The sequence below is a fragment of the Macrobrachium nipponense genome, chromosome 6, assembly GCF_015104395.2.
Source record: "Macrobrachium nipponense isolate FS-2020 chromosome 6, ASM1510439v2, whole genome shotgun sequence".
In the NCBI taxonomy this organism is placed as follows: domain Eukaryota; kingdom Metazoa; phylum Arthropoda; class Malacostraca; order Decapoda; family Palaemonidae; genus Macrobrachium; species Macrobrachium nipponense.
The window spans coordinates 18,738,625-18,763,407 of record NC_061108.1 but is presented as its reverse complement, the minus strand read 5'-3'; the positions used below and the strand labels follow the sequence as shown (position 1 = coordinate 18,763,407).

The window sequence follows — 24,783 nt, the reverse complement described above, 5'->3', positions numbered from 1 at the left end:
CGTGCGGAGTGCAGACCGCAGCTCTGCATTCAAAGACTCCCACTCGAATCTTCTCCGCACTTTTGGTCGTTTCTCCGCGTTTTGGCAACACTGCTCGTAAAATACCTTGATGTTTGTTTGTATACGTTGCTTGGAACCAGTGGTTATTCAGAACGGGACCAACGGCTTTACGTGACTTCCGAGCCACGTTGAGAGTGAACTTCTACCACCAGAAATACACATCGAAATACCTACACATCTCTCACTCCTCAATGGAATGGCCGAGAATCGAAACCGCGACCACCGAGGTGAGAAGCAAACACCAAACCAACCACGCCACTGAGGCACTTGATGGGATGCACTGGAGTAAGTGCCTGTGCTAGGTGAAGACTGGTTGGATCTTTAATAAAAACGTTTTTAGGTTATTCCCAATTCGAATATGGGTAACTTAAGCAAAACTTTACAGCGTATTTTAGCTACCGGCGAGACCAAAAAACATTTGAATTGCCGACTGAACTTAGATAACAACAATTACATTTAGGGCTAACCTTGGAGCCATGTTCACAGAATTCACCAATCATACCATTAGCCTAAGTCATTGTTAAATACCACCCATTATTTTCACTAGTTTATCATGGATGCCAAGCTACCAATTCCAAATTACTAGGTAATAGCAATAGTTACACTTATTTCTTCCCTTGTCCGTGCCACACAAATGCCTGGCATGGATAACATGGAAAACAAGTGTGCTTAAAAAATTCAAGACTTAGGTACGCCTAGATTACCTTCAAAAGTAGGTATTCGCCATCATGCTTACTGAGCTTCCAAACCGGTCACCTTTCACTGCTTGGCCTCATACTCGAATTATAGTGACAGTGTTCACAGTACAGTAAACACAAAAGTAACAGTTCTTGATCACACAACACATAAGTTACACAACTTACACTAAAGAAAAAAATTATGCTTTCAATCTACGACCGCGTCGAGACTCCAACGTAATACGGACTACGGATCATGGAGTTTTGGAAAGGCTGACGCTATGATCCAACCATAGCATCAACGGACTTTGTTCTACCAACAATTGGCTTGGTAATAACAACAAAAAATCATAAACGCAACTCCATTCCTTTAGTGTCTGAAAAAATGAGTTCAATATTCACTCGTGAGTTTGTGAAAAAGGTTGACATTGCGACCAAGGACTTTCATTATTATCTAAAAATGAATGTAGACATCTATTTAACATTGCAGTCATTAGTTTACTCCACTAACTGAAAAAAAGAATACGGTAAAGTAAGAAACCTTAGTTATTACTTGAATTTAGTGTAGCTACACAGTAGGTGTAGTAGTAACGGCAGATGTGGGACGTTGTATTGTATGGATAGATGTTCAGTCATCTTCAATGTTAATGCCATGGTGACCATCTGAAAAACCGTCGTCAGGGAAGACTGCTCGACGGATTTGCCCTTGAGCTTGTGGGCACATTAAACCCGCTGCATAGGTCAGGAACTCTTGTGTGAGGTTTAGAGAGTAAGACAGGTAACTGGTTACTGAATCTTATTGTTGTTGTTGAAGATTAAGCTGGCTTTATGCCAGCACGGGCTCGTGCTCAATAGCAGCCCGTAGGAAAAAGAGGTTTATTTACTGTAGTTGTTGTTTTTAATTAAGCTAACCTTGTGTCAGCACGGGCTCTTGCTCACAGAGCAGCCCGTAAGTTTATTTACAGGTAAGCTCAGGTTATAAACAGGTGTGATCGAGGACAGATCTGTAGTGCGCGACCGACACTGACACAAAATACTACGGGCTGCTCTAGGAGCAAGAGCCCTTGCTGGCACAAGGCCAGCTTAATCTCAAACAACACAAAATGACACGATTCGACCCGGAATTGTGTTTCTTGACATGCTAATTCACATGAATTATATTTGCTACTTTGGGTTAACATATATAAATGAAATGCCGGCGGAAAGGCCACAAAAATAAGTGCTTATATATAATGATGTGAGGTACAACGCGACAAGAAAACTATATAATTTTTTGTGTACATTTGAGCAAAAAGCGTTGTCCTTACACTCTTACTGACAACTAAAGGGAAATGGATGTCTGTTAGGAGTAAGCACCTGATAGACTTACTGAATAACGATATTTTAAATTCATTTGTACGTAATAATATCAACTTTCTAACTTTAACAGTCATTGCTTAGAGTTACGAATAACTTTAGTGTACTTCGTTCTCTTTAGTGAGCACCTGTTCTTTCAAATCGGAAAAAAGTAATTTAGTGAGTGATAAGAACCGTTTACCTGGCAAAAGAAAAAAAAAATTCCCCTGTCTACGCCAACAGGAAAGTCACCAATAGAAGGCCTACAGTACGTTTTGCGGCTAGATTAGTTTGAGGAAGCATTGTAGGATGAAACCAAGTGTCACTTGTTAGTAGTGTGCCAATGCTATAGCCTATGTTGATTGTCTAAAATGGCTGCGCTAATGTCTGGACAGAACAGCAGCAACAGCGCTACGCCATCAGCTATTCCACTTACAAAAACTGGATTGCACAAGTAAGTGATATTTTTTCATTAATTAAAATCTTTATAGCACCCAATGCACATTAGGCCAGCCCTAGGCCTGCTGCAGTTTTAAGTATTAGGTATGAGGTTATTTACCATGTTATCAATAAGTTCTCATACCTCCTGGTATGCAGAGGGCTCAAGCTGTCAGGAGATGCCTGTCCTACTGAATTTGATCTGCCTGAACACTTAAAAGATAGTAGTACCTAGTATTCGTCAGTTTTACCTCTTATCATTTTTACCCAAAAGGATACATTAAAGCTTTAAAATTAAACTTGACCAACTAACTAGTTAGGAAAGCTATCCTAAGGCATAGCTAGCCTTCAAGATGTTGATTTTTCTGTCTGTCCCTCTCCACAGACTGAAACACAGCTCAAGTCTTGACCAGCTACCTATATTAGGTAAGTCTAAGTGATTCTCACAGGCTAGCCTAACTTACACTAGGTACAATGTAAATAAGTATATGTTGAATTACAGGCAGTATGACTATGGCACTTTCTGGTAATAACTGCACTACCTAGAAGCTGTACAAATAACCTCTACATCGGCGGTGTAAATGCTGTTATTCTGGGTCTGTACTACTGTGTACTCTCCCATTAAATCACAACTGTATGAATATGAATTAGTGCAGATTGTAATTACATGCATAGGCCTAATGTAAATAAATAGTTTCTCTTATAAGATCTGTGAGTAGCCTCATAGTTTCAAATATGCCTTAAAAATGTCTACAAGTCAGTGTAGGAAGTCTGTTAATAATATGTGACGTAAGATTCAGGACTGATTTTTATAAATTTTTTAAAGATTTCCTGACAAGAACAAGGAGTAACTCTGCTACCTTACCTGGGTTAGAAACTGCAAAAGGGATAGAGTCAAACAATGGATTAATGCATATGCAGCAAGCATTTTAATTCTGTCAAAGTACATTTTCAAACCTCCTGGTATGCATAAGCTGAAGTTTCTGCACCTGACTTTGAAGTCCAAAATAGGGTAAATGACCGAACAGCAACAGCAGTCGCCTCTCTCTGAACGTGGCCACTTCCTGAAAAAGCGCTTGAATTATGCCATTATTTCATAATTTAGGAGAAAACACTTATTTTGAGAGGAATGTAGAGGTCTCCGTGTGCTGCCAGGATGGGCCACAACTCTTGACTGATGCTTATAGCAGCGAATTCAAATACTACCTTTTCGGGAAGGTAGCTGCTATGTCGCCACTCAGTCATTTACCCTGTGTTAAGAGGTAACAATGTGTCTATGAAGGCAGATTTAGTCAAATTAGTAACCAGAAGGGGCAATGCTGGCATATACTACATCAGTACATACTGGCAACAGCCAGTATGTATCCCTATTATTAGTACTATGAGATACAGGAAATTTTAAAATCCTATAAAATTATTGTAGTACAGTCTATTGAATATTGGCTGCTAACTAGCTGGCTATTAAACCTAGGCTATTAATTGATAATAATATTATGCCTCTGGATGAAGCTTATATGGGATGATAGCATTGGAGATTACTACAATTATTTTAGCATACTATTTTCAAATTTTACTGCTTTTCAGTTTGACCGTCGAATAAAGAACGATAATTGCTTATGCCTCTAGAGAGTAAAATTGTAAATTTGTGTTGGAAAGAAAGGCACATAACATCAGCAAATTGGTCAATTTTGTTGCTCGAGTGTATAAATACTACAGCAGATAGAATTAATATTTTTATTTCTACATATAGAACACATTGTCTGTGGTAGAATACTGCAAAGATCATTTACCAATCTTTAAAGACTGCTAAGAAAACTGGCTGCAAATGTAGCATGAGCATAATGTATGCCATATCTGAAAAACTTTACGGCTTAACTTTAGAAAAAATATACATGCAAAATTAAATTATTTTATTTCTCCATTCAGTTTACATATTGCATTTAATAAATGGTGCATTAGCCATTTGACAGTCTTGAAGGAGAGCTGAGAAAACAGTTTTAAAGAGTACAGTGTTTCACACTAGATTGCATGAGTTGCGTCATTTTTTTACATAATAAACAACCCAGCAGTGGCGCCAGGCAGTGCATGTCACAAATTGTTTGGCAATCATAAGCTGTCCCGTCTCCCTCTATATCTATGGGCTGAAATACACCACTGTTAACTTTGGCTTCAGAGTGTATAATTTGTTTAGTATAGAGTTAAAACTTGAAAAATGCAAGAGATTGGGTTTACATTTCCTCCTTTTCCTTGGTTTACCTATCCTAACACCCATATCCTTTCCAAATCCTTATCTGTTGGGATGCAACCAAAGAATTGAAGTGGCCATATATTTCCTTTGTCCTTTGTCATTGGAACACATGTTAGTAAGTGGCATGAATTTTATCAACATACAAATTTATTTCCAGAAATAGAGGTCATTGGTGTCAATAAACAAAACAGATACGATTTGTTTCAGTTTAGGGATAAATTAACTTTATTGCAGGTCAAGATACAATTCCTAGATTTGGTCATCATTGTCTCGGTCAAACTATTTGACTTGACTGTTTCAACAATTAATGTATTACTACCTTTTTTTTAAAGACATAACTGTTTTCCTTACTTTCTTTATGTCTAGATGTGTTCACTTAATATACTTAATTAGGCTGTTGTAATATTAGAATTCTTATGGCCTTATTTTAATTTACTCTGAGTTCCTTTTAGGCTAACTGAACTTGCTTAAAATTTACCTAAATTTATTTACTTCTGGTACAAGCCTGAAAACATATTATGTGCATGAAAAAATTGTGTACACCTGCAGCACAAGTAGCATGCTCCCTTGGGCTGTATAAGGAAACCTGCAACAATTTGCGCACAGACACAGCTAGTGATCTTGAGTCCTCAACCTTGGAGGTATATTGCCTCAGGCTAGAATCTCAAATAAAAGAATAAGACCTTAACTTTTAAGTATTTAGTTAAACATGTAGAAGAAGGGTTCTCTGCTCTAGATCCTGGTAGAACCTTACTCACTACAAATGGCAGCATGCCGACAAAATCATCGTGCAAAGGACTGAAGTTTTGGAGAAACTCAAAATTGTTTGTAAGGAAGCCAAACCTCAGAATATTGCAGCAGAATGTAGACCATTGTATACAGCTGAAGTTATCATTTTTGTCACTGCCTTAATTTGGTGGGATAGATTGAGAATGGCCTCCCTTTTGGGATGTTTTTGAGTCTAGCACTCATTCTCGTTCAGACTTGAGAGCAGTTGACAAATTGAATTACCTGAAGGGATGTTTGAAGGGTGAGGCACTAAATCTAATGAAAAATATCCTTGTCACAAATGATCACGGATGAAAACTATCTAGATGCCAATGACATTCTGAAGAAAACTTATGCTGAACAAGAGAAAATAACCTCATCTTTAATTTGGTGAGTAGCAGGCCTGCCAAAGCCTTCTACAGTTCTGGATTCACTACTTGGTTTCAGTGTGAAACTTGAATCATATGTTAGAGGCATAGAAGGAAACAAACCTGGTTCAGATCACTGTACTTGGATACTTGGTCCTTTGATTTTTCAAAAACTACTGGAAAGTTGAAAGAGCAAATCCAAAACAAGTGTGGAATTGATCACCAGTCTCCTAGATATTAGAGAGGGCCTAAAAAAGATCATTCAGACTTTGTTCTTTATGAACTTTGAACAGAGTGATAAGAATAAGGATTACTCCCATAGAAAACCCAAGCCTACCTACAGTTCTAATAGACCAAGTAATCAGACCAAAACTCGCAGAAGTTCTTAGGCTAAGGCCCCACTAAATCCATTGCATGCATCCAACACTGCCAAAGCAGCCTTGGCCGTCTATAAGCGTGTCTGTCTTCTGCGTGGGTTGCCCAACCAGACAAACAAGTGACTGTTACAAGAAGGACAGTCCAGCACCACTTGCCATCATGAAGGGAGCGTGCAAGATTTTGCTCTATGACTCATTGCTGTCAACCAAATTTGAATTGTTGAACAATATGAAAATCTGTACTCATAACATAACTTTAGAATGAGGAGTGTGGAGAGTATGCAACACTCTTTCATAAGTTATGACAGCATCCAGACAAGTTTTTTTTATATTATCAAATGTCGCTGAAAACCTTGGACCTAATTCACAAGGGCATTATATCTCGAATATCAAAATTTGATACCAATTACAGATGATCAATATCAACGGAAGAGAGACTTGTAGTAACTCTGAGGTAAGGATTACGGATTTCAAATTTGGAAAGTTGCACTTTACTTTATTCAATAAAAAAATTCAATGTGTAGATTGCGTGTGAACTGAACACTATTAGGATACAGTAACCTCTAAAACAATGGTATTTACATAAATGTAGCCATTAGAATATAATAAAAAAAACTACTTGAATCCTTTATCATAACCACAGATCATTACATTTTATTATAACTCAAACCTGGGCAGGTGATTCAAATGCAGGTTGTTGTAGGTCTAGCTCAAATTCTTCCTTCATATGACCCCAGCTGGGAGATGCATGTCCAACTGCGGCTAAAAACGAAACTTTTTGTTCCTTGCGCGTCCAGTCCGGTAATCCGCCTGACAGCACCCGCGCTCATGCACCATGGGGCCACTCATATTTGAACTATGACAGTTGACTGAGACGCACAAAACGCTTAGCTGTGTTGGACGCACGCAACGGATTCGGTGGGGCCGGAGCCTTACACCCCCAAGAAACATGATGTCACAAATTTGAGTATTTTTTGTTAAGGATCAACCTAGCAAGACAGCTAGAACCCCTCAAAACTGTGTGTTCTGTGACAGACCAAAACATCAAGCATGCCCGTGTGACAATTCTAAAACCACACAGGATTACATTTCAAGACTTACTACATAAAATCATTGCGTGAAATGCACTTCACTTATACACAAGACAACAGATTGTCTTGTAAAATTTAAATGTCTGTCATCTAAGATGGATTACACCATTCAGCATTGTGCCCTGATTTCTTGACTGAAGTCTCTATGCTGTGAACTATTGCAGGGACAAGGAGAAAGATGTAAACCTGCAAACAAGTGGAATTCTCCTTACTGCTTTAAGGAACTGAAATCACTGTTTGACTCTGGTGTGCAACATACTATCACCACACAAGGGGCGAGGGAAGAGTGTAAACTTAGAGAAAAGCATGCCCAAATGAGCATTGAACATCTGTGGGTGCTGGGATACCAAAGAATCTAGAGAATACATATACTAGTGCTGTAACTGTACCTGTTAAGGTAAACAATGACAGCCTCGTAACTTTAAAGGCTATTGTCGTACCTACACTACCCCAGAGCGCTAGGCCTCATGGAGTGTGTAGGCTAGTCTCTGAATTGAAGAGCAAGAACGTCAACCCTTTTGACCCTAACTTGTAAGATAGTTAGATTCACCATGTAAAGCCACTTGTCGGAGTGGACCATAACTCTGAATTCATCCATTCTCCACAAGCAAATGGAGTAAACCTGGTTGAATCTTCCTTAGGATGTCTAGTTGCTGGTAAACTCCCTATTGATGACACTCCTATCACTACTCATTCTGTATCTGTGATGAGACCAGCAGTTAATGAACCTTCCAAAGCTGCTCTAAAGACACCAATTGAGATCTCCAAAGCAAATTTGCTGAAGACCTCTTCCACAACTTTGGACACCAGAATCTATTGGATTTGTTGATCAAGACATGTCATCTAAGGATAAATTTGTACTGGAAGAATTCAAGAATTCCATCAACATGGTTGAAGTAGGATATGAGGTATCTTTCCCTTGGAAAGTTCATAAGAATCAACTCCCTACCAACTTAGAACATGTCGAATAAAAGAATAAACAGTATTATTCACAAATGTCTAATAAAAGAATAAACAGCATTATTCACAAACTGAAACAAAAGTGAATGTCTGGAAATTTATGGCCAGATCATCAAAGAACTACTGCCTTTGGGCTTCATTGAAACAGTACCAGAAGATGACCTTAAATTGACCAATACGTATACACTATTTACCCCATTTACCTGTGATTAAAGATTCAATTACAACTCCCATTCACATTGTAGTTAATGCAAGTGCCAGAATGACCATACATATAGGCCCCTAGTCTGAATGATTGTTTATATTCAGGCCCATCCTTGACTAGTCATCTGACAGACTTGCTGAAATTTCGTCTCCACCATTTGCGGCTTCAGCAGAATCCAAAGCAAAGCCGTCTTAAGAGTAGGCCTCTGACATAGAGATAGTCTATACACATTTCATCTCGCTGAGAGATCCTAACTATGAAAAAGAGCTCCAATCTATAGGTTTAGGTCAGTTCTCTTTGGAACTGCCTGTTCACCTTTTCTACTTCAGTTGACTTTGCAACACCACTTTGAAACTTAGTGTACTTCACCTGAAAGTAATTTTCTCAAGACAAATTTTATGTGGACAACTTAATTGGTTCTTTACCTACAACAGACAACCTCTACTGTCTTTATAAGGCTGGCAAGGAATTTCTGTCAGATGCCAGAATGTCTTTAAGAGAATGGATTATTAATGATCCAACTTTCCATTAAATAGTATCAGGAGAAGGTGATAGAACAACAGAAGGCTCAGATCTTGTCAAAGTTTTAGGACTTAACTGGAACTACAAGACTGACCACTTAAGCATTAAACCCCCTATCTTTGAGGAAGCCCCACTTACCAAACCACTACTTCTGAGCAACCTCTCAAAAGTATTTGACCCTCTGGGATTTTTTTATCCCATTATTGTGCAAGCCTGAATTCTTATGCAAAAGGTCTGGAAACTATCTAAAAGGTGGGGTGATGTATTGCCACCAGAACTTCAAGAACAGTGGTCAAAGATCAAGAAAGACTGAGAACATCTCTGACCAGGAAATCCCATGATTCACATCTAACAGAGAAATTAACTATTGTCTTCATATATTCTCTGATGCTAATGAAAAGGCTTATGAGGCTGTAGCCTATTTGACGGACCAACACACCAGTGCATACCTGGTTTTCTCTAAGACAAGAGTTGCCCCTCTTTAGAATAAGAGCATACCACAACTTGAGCTGACTGCCAACTATAGTGCATTCAGAATATCTGAATCCCTCAGAGAAGTTTTCACTGCCGATGGTGTCATGATTACCAATGCTGTCACATGGTCTGACAGTAAAGTTGCCCTACACTGGATTCAGAACAACAACATCTAAAAACACTTATGTTCATAACAGGTTGAATGAGATAAAAGTCAGGTTACTGAAGTAAGTGACCTTTATGTACCTGGTGATGATAACCCGGCAGACCTAGTCTCAAGAAGTTCCATGTGACAGTTTAGAAGAGTCAAATATGGTTTCATGGTTCCAGTTGGCTCCTGAACACAGAGATGTGGATTGATCAATCAGAATTTTCTGTATACCACCCACCTTAAACACCTGAAAAAGTTTTAACCAAAGTTGTCAGTGAAGGAGTTACCTGGCCCATTGATATCCATAGGTTCGCTTCCCTTCCTAGACTTATAAATGTAATTAATTATTAAGTAAGTTATTCGGTTTACCAGACTCCTTAGACATACACCTGGGTATTGTAAAACTAAGAACTGTGAACCTGTGAACGAAAAATGTTGAAGTACCAAATTCAGAAGCATTGTGAATTCCTGTTGGCTCCAAGCAGACTCAGTATTTCCCAGAGATGTTATACCTTACCAAAAATTCCCACAATTCCCACAAAATTCCATCCAGAGTTAAATGCCTAGGTTTTTTTATGGACGAGAATTGACCTTTTAAGATGCACTGGGATAGTACAAAATGCTGATCAACTTCCATATAGAAGTACATTTCTGCTTTACCTCCAAATTCCTCTTTGACTGGACTTATAGTCATTCATGCACATGAACAAGTTCTTCATGCAGGTGTTCAAGACAATTTGCAAAGTGAGAGAAGAATACTGAATACCAAAACTTAGACAGTGTCAAGAAAATGAAATCGAAGTGCCAATTATGTAACCGTCTGTAAGGCCCAGCCTTAGGCAGACCTCCTCCTCTGCCTCTACCAGCTGGCAGAGTTAACAGTCTCTGATGCCATCTGAGGTGACTGCAGTAGATTTGGCTGGACAAATAATTATCTGCAATCCAGACCTAAAGAAACTGACAAGTTTTACATTGTAGTATTCACTTGAACTTCAACATGAGCCTGTCACCAGGAAGTTGTAAAAGACTTAACCAGTGCTTCCTTTCCAAATGCTTGTTGTAGATTCACTTCATGAAGATCCTGCCCTCGTCAAATGAGTGCTGACAATGCAGCATACATCAAGACTGGCTCTTCATTGATTCAGTGTATATGACAGCGACATATAGTCCACATTCACTAAAGAACGTTGTAAATGGACATTTCATTACTTCTAGGGTGCCCCATCAAGGAGGCTTCTATGAGAGGATTGTTGGCAGTGTCAAATCACACATAAAAAAATCTAGTATCCTGCATGCACTATTGCTCTCCCTGAATATAAGGGGTTTCCATACCACCAACTCTCTAACCTTTTAACTATTTCCATTTTTTTTTCTACTAATTTTTCACATTTATATACACATGCATGCGATAATAATATATATGTATATAATATATATATAGATATTATATATATATATATATATATATCTATATATATATATATATATATATAGAATATATATAGATATATAATATAGATACTATATAATATATATATATATATATATGTATATATAGATATATATATATATATATATTATAATATATATATATATATATATATATATATATATATATATATATATATATATATATATATATATAAATGCATAAATAAAACGCGCCATAACACTGTTCCACGTGGAAAGCGACTAACGAAGAAATCAACAGAGTTCAACAGCTGCTCACAAATAACGGCTATCCAGATGACATGATCCAGCAAGTTGTCAAAAAGAGATTAGAGGCTTTCCATAACCCGAACCCGAGGAACAACGCACAAGACAAAGACAAAGAAATAGTGATATACCATCTGATACCATACAACAAACACCACGAAGATGAAAGGAAAGCCATCCTTGGTATACTGCGAAGAGGAACCACCCCCCTAGCGCCATATAACAAAATAACAGCAAGGATTTACTGCAAACCAAACCTTACGGCCTCATTGGTAATGAAAAATAGTACGGCACCATCGACGGAGAAAGAGGTTAAATCTGATATAGTATACAAGTTTGTCTGTGCTGACGAGCAATGTCAGTCCCCCAAAAAATACTATATCGGACACACAACCACTGCACTCAAACGTCGCATGCAGGCCCACAGAAACCAAGGAGCCATTCATCAGCACTTTGTGGATACCCACAATAAAAAAACCATCCTTACAAGAACTTCTCACAAACACCAAAATAATACACAAGGAAGGCAACTACAATCGTTTATTGATATCAGAAGCAGTCAGCATCGCCATGCAAAGGCCCAACCTTAACATCCAACGTAAGGCAGAACGATCCTTGCCCTCGTGTGGGAGGCAGCCCTTCAACCGCGTGGAACAAAACCACCACACGCGGACAGGAGCGCAACACTGACATTCAGTGAATTAAACATATATGTAATTAATATATATTTATGTATAATGTGTATATAATAACTTACTTTCAACTTTTTATATAATTTCTGTTGTTAACATATTTATTTATTTGTCTTATTTTATGTGATAACGTCAATACGTATAGGTTGACGAAACAGCTGTCGCATGTAAAAATACTGGAGTAAATGGAAGAACCCCATTATGTGTCCATTAGTAACCTGAACAATGAAGTAAAGAAAATAATTAGAAAATGTGAAGCAATTTCAAAAGAGCTGGTTAACAGTGAGAAAGCCATTCTATTCAATGAATGATATATATATATATATATATATATATATATATATATATATATATATATATATAAAACACACAGTGTTCCCCGTATTCGCAGGGATAGGTACCAGACCTCCCCGCAAATAGCTATTTTGATAGATAAAACTCAAGAAAATCCACTGAAAATATTTATACCTGTTTTTTTCAATAGTTTTATCACAAAAAGTGCATTTTATGATGAAACTGATAAAAAAAAAAAAAAGCCCCAGGAATTTGAGGATATTTCTCATAGAAAAAATGGGGGAATTTTCTGCGAATAATGGGGGTAAATGTTCCAGAGAGAAATATGAGAGTCCGCGAATACGGGGACTACACTGTATATATATATATATATATATATATATATATATATATATATATATATATATATATAATATATATATATACAGGGCAAGGGGGTATGGGTTTGAAACCTACTCTATTATCTAAGTTGGGTCAAATGATGGTCACTTGCCAAATTATGTCTACAAATACTGAGCCAAATTCATCACACAATATTGATTTTGACTATACAGCTCTTGAGAATAATTTACAACCAAGGACCATTATACTTGAAAAGGGCATCTACCATTGCCAGGATTCGAACACTGGCCTCTAGTTAAGATATAACAGGGTTGACTGGACTATATTTAGCTATCAATAAATGATATCTATATATATATATATATATATATATATATGATAAGCTATATAATATATATAGATATATAATATTTGTATAGTCTAAATATATCAATATAATATATATAATATATTATGATGCTAAATAAAATTAGTCCAGTCAACCCTGTTATATCTTAACTAGAGGCCAGTGTTCGAATCCTGGCAATGGTAGATGCCCTTTTCAAGTATAATGGTCCTTGGTTGTAAATTATTCTCAAGAGCTGTATAGTCAAAATCAATATTGTGTGATGAATTTGGCTCAGTATTTGTAGACATAATTTGGCAAGTGACCATCATTTGACCCAACTTAGATAATAGAGTAGGTTTCAAACCCATACCCCCTTGCCCTCCCCCTTCCCTTTGTAAATTATTTGGTAACCATGTGACCAATCTCGATCAAATTTGTCACATGGCCATCATTTGACCCAACTTAGATAATAAGGTAGGTTTCAAAGCTGAATCTAAATAAACTTGATGGGTTTATCGTACCTCATTTCATATACTAGATGCATAACTCACGTGGGGGGGACATGGCCCCCCCAAAGTTTGAGTTAGGGGGGACACAGTATACTCCATCCCCCCAAAATAATAAATAAGGTTAAATATTAAAAGAGGCTTGACAAAATATATGTGGCAACTTCTAAACCCCATCTATTGTGTTTTTTTGTTTTTTTTTATGTTAGAAAGGAAGACAAAAGTCTTGGCTGCCTGTATATAGCTATTGCCTCCCCCTGTTGAACAGTTATATACTTTTAATTTCCATGGATGTCTAGTGCTCTGTATGAGTAATCACCAAGCTATGTATGCAGAAGCAATGCATCTCAATATAAGGTAAATATAGTACCTTCTTTATATATATCCTGTAGGCTGTAGCCTATATGTATCAGTATCTGTAAGTTCTTTTATCTTGATTATGAAAATTATTATTATTATTATTAATTATCATTATTATCATCATTTTTATTAGCATTACTGTATATCTGGTAAGGGGCAAAACCCTACCTCCCTTGTATCATATTTTTTTTAACAGATAAGGGAGAAAAGTTCCAAGGGATTTAAGGTGCTTTGTTTATGTATAAGAAAATTGTGCTTGTGATTTTACGTATATATATTTATATTGAAAATCAATAACGCACAGCTATTGACATTCTATATGTGCTAGTGTAAGCATGTCCACCAAACATTTCATGGCATCCGTACATATGACACATAATTGCTTTCAGATGCTCAGTGTTAAACCACCCATATTATTTAGTTTACCTGCCCTTGTAGGCCTTACAGTGCCCCTAAAAAGAGCTCAAATTTCAAAAATGTTCGGGGGGGGGCGGGGCTCACAGCACCCCCTACATCCCCCAGCTAAACAGGCTCGCTTCACTCGCCACCCACCCCAGTGTCCCCCCTAAATTTTTAAAACCAGCTGTACCCTTGCTAGATACCATAGTAATGTATTATTGAAAGTGCTTTTCTTCCTTGTGATTAATAATTTTTTATCAAGGTTAGTCTTTAGGTGTGTTTAAGTTTAGTTGGGTGTGTGTGTTTAGAGTTAGGGGATGCGTTTAGGTATAGCAGGGGATGTGTTTAGGTTTAGCAGGGGGTGTGCTTATGTTTAGTGGGGATAAATGGGATAATCACCACAGTAAGGTCTGGGTAAAAGGGACTTTCAGCATAGTAATACCAGAATAAAAGGAACATTCAGAACAGTAATACCAGGATTGAAGGGACAGCCACTGCAGTAATATATGGATAAAGGGACAGTCAGCACAGCAATACCTAGGTAAAAGGGACAGTTAGCATAGTAATACATGCGTAAATGGGACAGTCACCAGTGTAATATGTGGATAAAAAGGACAGTCACCCCAGTAATACCTTTATAAATGGTAAAGTCAGCTGAGTAATACCTGGATAAAAGGGACGGTCAGTACAGTCAGACCTGGATAAATGGGACATTCACCACAGTAATACCTGGATAAATAGGCTGTCACCAAAGTAATATTTGGATAAAGGGACACTCACCACAGTAATATTTTGATAAACAGTACAGCCAGCACAGTAATTGCTGGATAAAAGGGACAGCCAGTACAGTAATACCTGGGTAAACTAGATAGTTACTGCAGTAATATCTGAAGAAAAGAGATGGTCAGAACAGTATCACGCAGACAAATTGGATAGACAGTACAGTAATAACTGGATAGAGAGGGACAGTCACTACAGTAACACCTAGATAAATGGGACAGTCACCACAGTACGGTAATACCTGGATTAAAGGGAAAGTCACCACAGTAATACAGGGATTAATGGGACAGTCACTAGTACAGTAATATCTGGATAAATGGAATGGTTAGGACAGTAATATCTGGATAAAAGGGACAGTCAGCACAGCAATACCTGGATAAGAAAAGTATGGTCAGCATAAGGAGGTGCAGGAAAATCCTTCAGAGTTTTCCAGGGCAATGCTGGGTTGGTCAGCATATATATATATATATATATATATATATATATATATATATATATATATATATATATATATATATATATATATATATATATATATATATATATATATATATATATATATATATATATATATATATAATGTATGTATGCACAATGAAGTTTTTTCATTGAATTTGATATGAGGCTCCTTGGAAATAACGTACACCCTTGGGTCCTTAAAATTGCTAGGTTTATCTGTCAAAGCCAGGATTCGAACCTGGGCCTTTTGTCAAGGTACAGTAATATACAGTTGACTGGACCATTGGGCCTTCAAGAGAGGCATCAACTCTGATATATATATATATATATATATATATATATATATATATATATATATATATATATACATGTGTGTGTGTATGTATGTGTATGTATGTATATATTATATATATTATATATATTATATAATATATATATATATATAACTAGAGTTAAGAGACTGTCATCTAACAAGAACTTGCTGAATATTGTCGTTAGTATCAAGAGTGATCACTGCATCTCGTCCCTTTGAAATGCACATCCTTATGTCCTTTATCTGACAGTGTATAAGACAAGTCAGCAAGTGGCTGTAGCTTGAGTGGAATTAGGGTTATTGGAATTATAGCTCCTGTTAAAATAGTTGTATGATAATTTTTTAACTTGGAAAAGTTTGCAGTAAGGCAATGTCGATTCAGAAAAGTGAACGAAGTTTTATATGGAAAAATATGCGTATCTAAAGGGAGGCGGTTCATCTGTGTTTTGTAATGAAAAGAAGGGAAACATTTAATACACGGAAGAGGCAACTGGATTTAGACCTATAAAAGGATTATTGTTGGGAATCCTCGGGGGATGGTCGTCAGTTTGACTTTACAGATGGGTATTATTACATAAAAATTAAGACTTTACCCTTATATGGGAAGAATTCTTACAAAATGCGATTATAATAAAACAAAAAACATAGCACATCTGATCGAAAAATGATACAGAACAGACACCGCATAAATGTTTCATGAGGAATTGATAAATGGCGAAAAAAAATCGGCAATAAGGACAATACTTGAGTCGAGGAGCAATTTTAAAGGTTTTCAGCGGAAATCTTCCACGCATAACCGAGCAGCTGTTCTTATTATAGTTGTTCCTGGACCTGATTGTCCTTGGTAGGCGACGTTCACTTTATTCAGAGGTCGTTTGGTTGGGCTGAATCACTTTCACGATATTTGTGAAAGTTCGGATTAATGTTAGTTTGTCCGTGTTTACGTTAGTAGGTTTTTTTCGCACTTAAAAGTGCTTATTTTCTTTTCGAATGTATTAGCTCTGGTTTTGGTGAACATCGCGTGTTGAGGGTTTTACTTGAGGGATTTGATACTAATCCGATGTTTGCCCTGCGGTAGATGGAGAATAAGCTTTCATGCTCTTAATTACAGTTAAAACTTTAGACCTTGATCTAAAATTTAAGATGGACCTTTGTTGATTTGATGAATTTTCTCTCATTTCAGGTGCCTCTGGTCTTTTGTTAGTTCCAACTCTGGTGTTAGTGCGTAACGGTGATGGGAATTCAATCCACCTAACTTGTTCATCTGTCTGGACAATGGAACCATGACGAAGAGCGAATTTACCCACTTCACCATTAAAGAGGATAGTAGGTAAATAAAGAAGATGGAAGTAAATAGTAAATGTTTTGTTAATATCTTTGCAATTACCAGTAACTTCACTTATTTTTTTTTAAACCTCCACCCCTTCAGGGGCGGTGCCCCTCAAGGGGTGGGGGTACTCCCCTGAACTCGTTATGGTAGGACGGAAGTCCTGCCATAATGAGTTCCGGGGAGGAAATTCTAACCAGAGCAAATATCTGCAGGTACTTAGTGATTGTTCATATCTAGTTTGATAGGCTTTCTTTTTCAATGAATTAATTTAAAATATTAGTTTGTATAATAGCGTGTTTAATTTTGAGTCAGTTTAACAGACTGCAAATTCTTAGATGTAGATAGTTCCATGAAAATTAGTTTATAAAAAAATATGTCTCACTTCGTGATGTTTTATATTAAATGTAATTACGTAGAAATTAATTTTCTTTAAAATTAACCCGTTAGTCTTACTGCTTGATAGGTAATACAGGATCATTATGACCTAGGAACTATTTTCAGTCCATAGTTGTGCGAACTAAAACGATGGAGTTATATCATATGTCGTCCTGAATTTCTGAAAGGTAATATTTTTCTCGTCCAAGCATATTTATCTTGCTTCTTGATAATTTTTTTTAGGGTAATAAGGGCAGTCCTTACTAGGGAAAATCAGTGGTTTTTGTAAGTAAATCATCTCCGAAACGTTCCTTACCACCACCTACTATTCCAGGATATTTGATGTTGACCGGTGTGACATGATTACGAAAACGAGACCAATATTCTCGTCGGAGGTTTGCGTGTTGGACTGGAAGAAGGAATGGCAGTATTCCATCCATCCTGGGTCCGGAAGCGTCTGCTGTTGTGATGGTCCAGGGCTTTTTAAATTGCTGTCATGGATTTGCCTTTAGTTTCTCAGAATTGTCTTGGACGAGCTGAATAACGAACTAAGCTTTTAAAATAATGGTAAATTTTCCTTTATCCTGAATGTTTTTAAGGTCAAGTGTTTGAGAATATAAGGTAAACAAGTAAATTATCTTCATCCACTGTTTTGTTCGTATCTCCAAGTGAATGAATAAAAGGACATAGTAGTGTTCAAAGAAAGCTAAGTTGAAGTCAATAGTTTTGCTTTTGTAAGACAAAAGATTTTACAATGAATCTGACTTGGAGGAGGTACTTTTCGATGACCTGATAAGTTACCCATAAGTTACTGCAACTGATGATTGAAGTTTGCATTAAGGTTTTGGGTAAATAATTAATCTGACTACCACAAGATTATATTATAAGGCCCCGTCCACACGGCCGAGCTTTGCTCGACGAACTTTGTTGGATGTGACGTCAGAAGCGGAGAAACCGCAGCAGGGTTCTGACTTTTCTTGCCGTTTCTCCGCTTCTGACGTCACATCGGACAAAGTTCGTCGACCAAAGCTCGACCGTGTGGACGGGGCCTAAGACTTGTGTAACGGGAGAACTGCAGCAAGTACTCAGTGTTATGCCAGTAAAAAATTGTTAAGTGCTAATGATAATTTCAGTGGCCAAGGAACATAAGAGGGTATAGAGTAAGTCTGAACATTCAGCCAAAAATTGCAATGAAATTTCAACATGTAGAATGATTGTAGAATAATAAAAGATTATTGAAAGAGTATTGGAAACTGGTTGCTGTTAAATATAGTTGGATGAAGGCAGTGAAGGTAATTCTAATTAAACTGGCACGGTGCACTGCAGGGATTACTTAAAGGTTTGTTGCAGCATCCAGTCGGACCCTCGTTGCAATCCCTTTCGCTCCTTTTACTATACTTCCGTTCATATTTTGTTCCATCCACCATACTTAACACCTCGATTCCTTAAATTGTTCCTCCATCCATATTCTCTTCCATCCATCTTACCATCCACCCTCTCCAATCATTGTCATAGTGCAACGGCGAGGTTCACCTCCTGTTTTTCTTTTGAAAACTGAGTTTCACTATCCCTTTCAGCGTTGAATGACTTTATAGGTCCCAGCGCTTGGCCTTTGTCCTAAATTTTGTAGTCCAATTCCAACAGCTTGTATATATAACGCAGTGATGTGGATGTCGTATTTAGATTCTGGTAAGACCAATTGCTTAAACTGTGAGTTCTATCAATCTGTGATACACTTGGTACTGTGCATCCGTTAACAATTTTGTGGAGGCAGTGTAAGTAAGCAGTGTCAGGGTATAGAGAAAACCCTCTATAGTTAATCAAGGAAAATTTGGCACGACAGCTAATGGAACACCCCGAGCACACTAGCCACTTTGTGGCACCACAAGTGGCCGCGCAAAGTGGCGGGCCAGAGCACACTAGCTTGAAAACAATGGGAACCTATGGGAGAAAATATCCCCGCCACAAAACGCAGCCACTTGTGGCTCTACAAAGTCGCCAGTGTGCTTAGGCCCTAAGGAATGAGTTCATGAAAGTCGACGGGGATGAGCTGGTGTCCAATACATGTACGAAAGGTTACCTTAGTCGAATGTTACTCAGTGTAATTATATAAATGCCGCTCCAGTTCATAACCAGTACTAGACTAACGTATGAACAGGCCACAGGGCGCTAACATAGTTTTCTCAATTTGAAACATATGCTGTTTTAGTTGCGTATATTCAAATTGGTGTGGGGATAATGGTTGATATTTGAGAAAAACCTGAGGATCTTAGGCTCCTGAAGTGGCGTTTCTTAATGCCACATTCTGGCGTCGCCTGGGCCAGAATAGTTGGTCATTCGATTGTCAGCGTAAACAAGCGACGTCAGCGTTACACGAGGTTTTCTAGTAGTTGGGCTTAAAGTTACTAGTCCTAGTACGCCCGTAGCTTGTTAGTGCCATCTGGGCACCTCATGCAGCGCATTGTAGGGGTACTTAAGGTTCTTTGTGGCGTCCCTTCGGCCTCTAGCCCTAACCCGTTTTATTCCATTTACTGTACCTCCGTTCACGCTCTTTCTCCCATATTTCTTTCCACCCTCTACCAACACTTGATTCCTAGTGCACCTGCGAGGTTTTCCCTTTAAAACCTCCTTCATTCTCAATTTCCTTATCAGCCCTGAAGACATCATAGGTCCTAGTGTTTGGCCTTTGGCTTAAATTTTATATTGCAATTCCAGACCTTTTTACTGTCGGTATTACATAAGGTTTAAGGTTTTTTTCCAGCGTCCCTTCGCCCTAGCTGCAGCTCCTTTGTAATGAAACAATTGTGTCATTAATTACAGCGTAAAGTGAAAAGCTGTATGTGATATTCACGGACCTAGAGACAGAGATTAACTTAGATAAAACTAACAGAGATATGTGAAGTGTATTAAGAATTCATGGTGTGACATTTATTGTAGATTAGAAGCAGTTATAACAAAAGTAAAACTTAGTGTTCACGCAAGTTTGAGTCGGGAGAAAAGGTATGAGTAATGGAGTACTAATGAGTAGTTATTTGTAGGGATTGCAGTATTGCTCGTTGGCAGTGCAGATAAGATGCAGACATCAATGGAGTAGGTCATTAGAGAAACCAAGAGTGAAAATAGAGTGTAAATTGAAGGCAGGAAGATGGAAAGATTAATTTAAAAAGGTAGGGTATGGGAAATAGGAATGGCCTGCCTGTATTGGTTTTTGGGAGTAAATGAAATGGGTGACTGTAGAGGGAGAGAGAAAGATGTAATAACAGAATAGGTGAAGCAAATCGGGTTAACAAAGGTCGGCGAAAGTTCGAGGGAAAAGAAGGCTTATAGAAGCAAAACTGTATGTACAAAGGATTTGTAGAGCCAGACCTGTTTGCGAATTTTGTAGGAAAGGTTGAGGTGTTATAAAATGTAAGGTACCACAATTCAAATAGGAATAACGAGAGAAAAGAATGATGTGAGGTGGTTTAGCCTTCAGAAAAGTATACAGGTGGTCAGGTTGATGAGCCGGGTATCTGAATTAGACGTTTCAGTCTAAAGGTGCGTTCACACGGTCGAACAATGTCCGACGGACAAACATTGTTACCATATCATAGGCGAAGCAGGATGACGTTATAAGCGTTGAAACGATGGAAGTAGATCTGGCAACAAACTGTGGTACCAGATGAGGTTGTATACCACTGTTTTTACTCTGCTCACTAGGCAAAGACCGGCAGACAATTGTTAACTGGTAATAATGTTTGTCCGTCGGACATTGTTCGACCGTGTGAACGCACCTTTAGGAAGATGGAGATACTTTTTACAAAATCAATAAAGATGAACCATGTGGAACAACCCCACGGCGGTCATTGGCTTAAGATTCAAGCTTCCAGAGAATATGGTGTTCATCAGAAAGAGTTAGTAGAAAGTATTGGGAAATACAGGAAGAAGAGATCAGATATTAGAAAGGGAAGAAATATAAAATAAAGATCACAAATAGTTAAAAATGAGAGCAAGACACAAAAAAGGTTAATAATAAGGGGTCGAAGGATTGCTAGATCAGAAATGTCTTAGTGAAGAGCAAGTGCAATAGTTAGTGGTAGATGATATATAATTTTTTATGAGATTTGAAGCGTTACTGACGAGACTTCCATATAATTATATGAATCAGCAATAGTATGACTATGGCAGTCGTTCCCTTTAAGGGAAAATGGCTTAGTAGTGAAAATAATTAAAAAAAAATGTATAAAGTATCTTTCTATTAAACAGGTTTCCGGTTTAGTGATTTCAACCGGAAATTGCTTTTGATCTTTGGTACTTGAAATAGACAATAAAACAGAAGAGAACTCGTGAGTGAAGAGTTGTTCTGATTAGCCAATTTAATGATAATATTTTTTGTTTTACTTTCAGATTATGGAATCTGCAACATAGTTACTGGGAAGACAAGGGAATTTTGTGCATTTCAGAAGAAGGGAAAGGTAATTTCTCTCTATTGGAATATCATATTCGAAGTTTACTTGATAATATTTTCTATCAGAAAATATAAATGGATGGTCTTAGATCAATTGTTCCTTTGATTTTATTTTGAAAAGGGTTAGGTTATGTTAGACATATTTTCTTTGAGTTCTAATGTAAATAGTTTTTTAAATTATTCTTGGCGATATTCGAACTATATATAAATAAATGTAAGATGTTATATCGAGATATTTGGTGTCCTAAGGTCATGCTAGTGGCGTCATTTCAGATTTTCCTTGTGGGTTGGGGGCTGGCGCTAACGATTTAGAACTTGTGTTATGAGTGGGTAGTTGGGAAGCTGTAGGCCCCTTCAAGAAATTTAGAGAGATTTGTGAGCGTTTTGAAATCTTACAAAAGCTGTATTGAGTTGATAAAACAGCAAACAGGTGTGCGCACAACCACCCACATATATATATATATATATATATATATATATATATATATATATATATATATATATATATATATATATATATATATTGTGTGTGTGGTGTGTTTGTCACATAAAACTAGAAATAGGAATGACAATATATGAGTAAAGAGAAGTCTGGTTCTAGTACTCGGGGGATAGAAAGTATAAGGTAAATTTATTTTTATTAGGAAATAAATAAATTATGAAATGAAAGGGAAAGTATATATATATATATATATATATAATATAGATCTAGTATATATATTATATATATTATATATATATATACATAATCTATATATATGTGTATATATGTATGTATGTATAATCAACTATAATCATCCAAAAAACATCTATAATTCTAAGATTCTAAGGGAAAAGAAACGTGTCCATTGTCACGTTACTTATTCATAGTACAGCTAACACTCAAATAAATCACTCCTACTGTTTTAGCCATGCTCACCTTCAGCTCAGCATTATTGTTCATAGTAAGCTGATTAACAGCTCTCCTAGGGCTGGTCCGATGGATTAGATATTTGTTCCGACACGGCATACAAACCTTCGGTCCTTTTACAATAGGAAGGTACTAGCGGCAGCTGGATAGGTCGTAAGCTTTCGAACAAGGGGTTCGGTAGCTAACTGCTTGTCCGACAGGCGCGCGCGCGCGACTGGGAGGTAAACAAACCACTTTTGCTTTCGGCCTCACAGCGAGTGGACGTGTGTGTTCGACGCTCTCTGCCCGCTTCTCGTCGTTTGCTTTCCTGAGTATATGGTTGTGTTTGTGTATGATAGAATCATTGTAAGTACAATCATTTCTCTCTTTCTAATTAATTGTGATCTATTGGTCAATGATGGAATCTCCTCGCCTCGCTACCCCACGGAGACTATGCCCGGGTACCGAAGGGCGTAAAGCGGAAAGTTCAAGCTCATTCCCGGAGATTGACCCTCATATTTTGTGCGCTCGGTGTCGGGGGCGCGAATGCACCCGAGCCGAGCCATGTGAAGTTTGTAATAATTGGTCGGAGGCGCAGTGGGCTTTGTATGAGGGCAGGAAGAAGCGAAGGCCTGCAAAGGAGTCGTCGGAAAGCTCTCCCGCGACTCCTTTGGTTACGGACACTTCGTCTTCTTTCCTGCCACCCGCTCAGCTTCCACGTTTGGCGCCTTCCCCTTCGGGGGGGGTTTCTAGGTCCTTCTCCTCACCTGACTTGTCGAGTGTGGAGGAGGGACCGCTAGATACCCTGACGTCGAGTTGTACTCTGGGTCCTCTATCCGTTCGTCTTCGCGCGAGCGGGTAGAGGATCCTCCTAATCACCGACTTTTGCCTTCTCAGGTGCGGTTGCCGCGAAGGACGACCTCGGACAGGTGTGGGCATCGTTGGGGCTGCAGGGCGTGCCGAGTGTCCAGGGGCTGCTCTACCATCTCGCTGGCTCCGTGGCGGTCACCCATGCGACGGTTACGACCACCACCACGACCCTTACAACACCTGGCTACGCTTCACCTCCTCACTGGTGTACACCCCGCACGCGGTCTCTGTAACACCTACTACATCGGTGCAGGGGCCAGTCGCCGTACCTCGGGGGAGTGTGATGCCGCCACCTGGGTTTGCCGTGCTGCCGCGACCGGACTTCGTGTGCCCGAAGAGCTCGCCCCTGGACCTCCCACCAGTACCAATGGATGGGCTGTGCCGCTGGTCCGTCCTTATCCATCGGGACCGCCTGCACAGGCCTTCGCCGTACCTGCCGTTACCTGCCCAGCCGCCGTTCACGGACGTGACGTGACTGTGACTGCTGCCGTTCCTGTACCTGCTCCTGCCGTCTCTACTGCCGTTCCTGTGATGCCTGCACCTGCTGACGTTGTTTTCCTGTTCTGGCGCCGCTGCTCCCGATGCTGATCTGTTCGGACAGGTGCGTCCGGGCCCTGTTGCCTTCGGCAACAGCAGCCCACCCCGGCTCCGCTCTGGATGACAGATTCGACGTCGGTCCTGAGGAGGTTGACGAGGAAGAAGAAGAAGAGGAGGAAGGTGTCGTCGTCGTCTTCATCGTCTTCTTCGTCGTCGTCGTCGTCTGCCGCCTCTTCCCCCCCCTTCTTCTTCTAAGGCTCCCCCGCCGAAGAAGAAGAAGGTCGCCTCCCCCCCCCCTAAGAAGTCTCCTTCGGGAACTTCTAAGGGCCCGTCTGCTCTGGTGAGACGGGGGGTTCTTCCGCTGGTCACCCTGCTTCTTCGGGGGCAGGACCCGTCTCTTCTTCCGCAAGGAAGAAGACTACGGGGACCAGAGGAGTGCCGGCTAACACCGGCACTTCCTCACCTGCTGTTA

The 24,783-nt window shown here is 38.8% G+C and overlaps 1 long non-coding RNA gene across 4 annotated transcripts; it reads left to right on the top strand.

Annotated features, from left to right (window-relative positions):
• The first annotated feature begins 1,386 nt into the window (after positions 1 to 1,386).
• LOC135216247 (uncharacterized) lies at positions 1,387 to 22,234 on the top strand. 4 transcript variants are annotated; one of them, XR_010314840.1, is made up of 4 exons: positions 1,387 to 1,515; positions 17,047 to 17,193; positions 17,903 to 18,135; positions 21,955 to 22,234. It is a non-coding gene; the product is annotated as an uncharacterized LOC135216247 (long non-coding RNA). The 4 variants fall into 4 exon arrangements; XR_010314837.1 differs by lacking the exon at positions 1,387 to 1,515 and adding an exon at positions 2,049 to 2,526; XR_010314838.1 differs by lacking the exon at positions 1,387 to 1,515 and adding an exon at positions 16,769 to 16,811.
• The last annotated feature ends 2,549 nt before the right edge of the window (positions 22,235 to 24,783 follow it).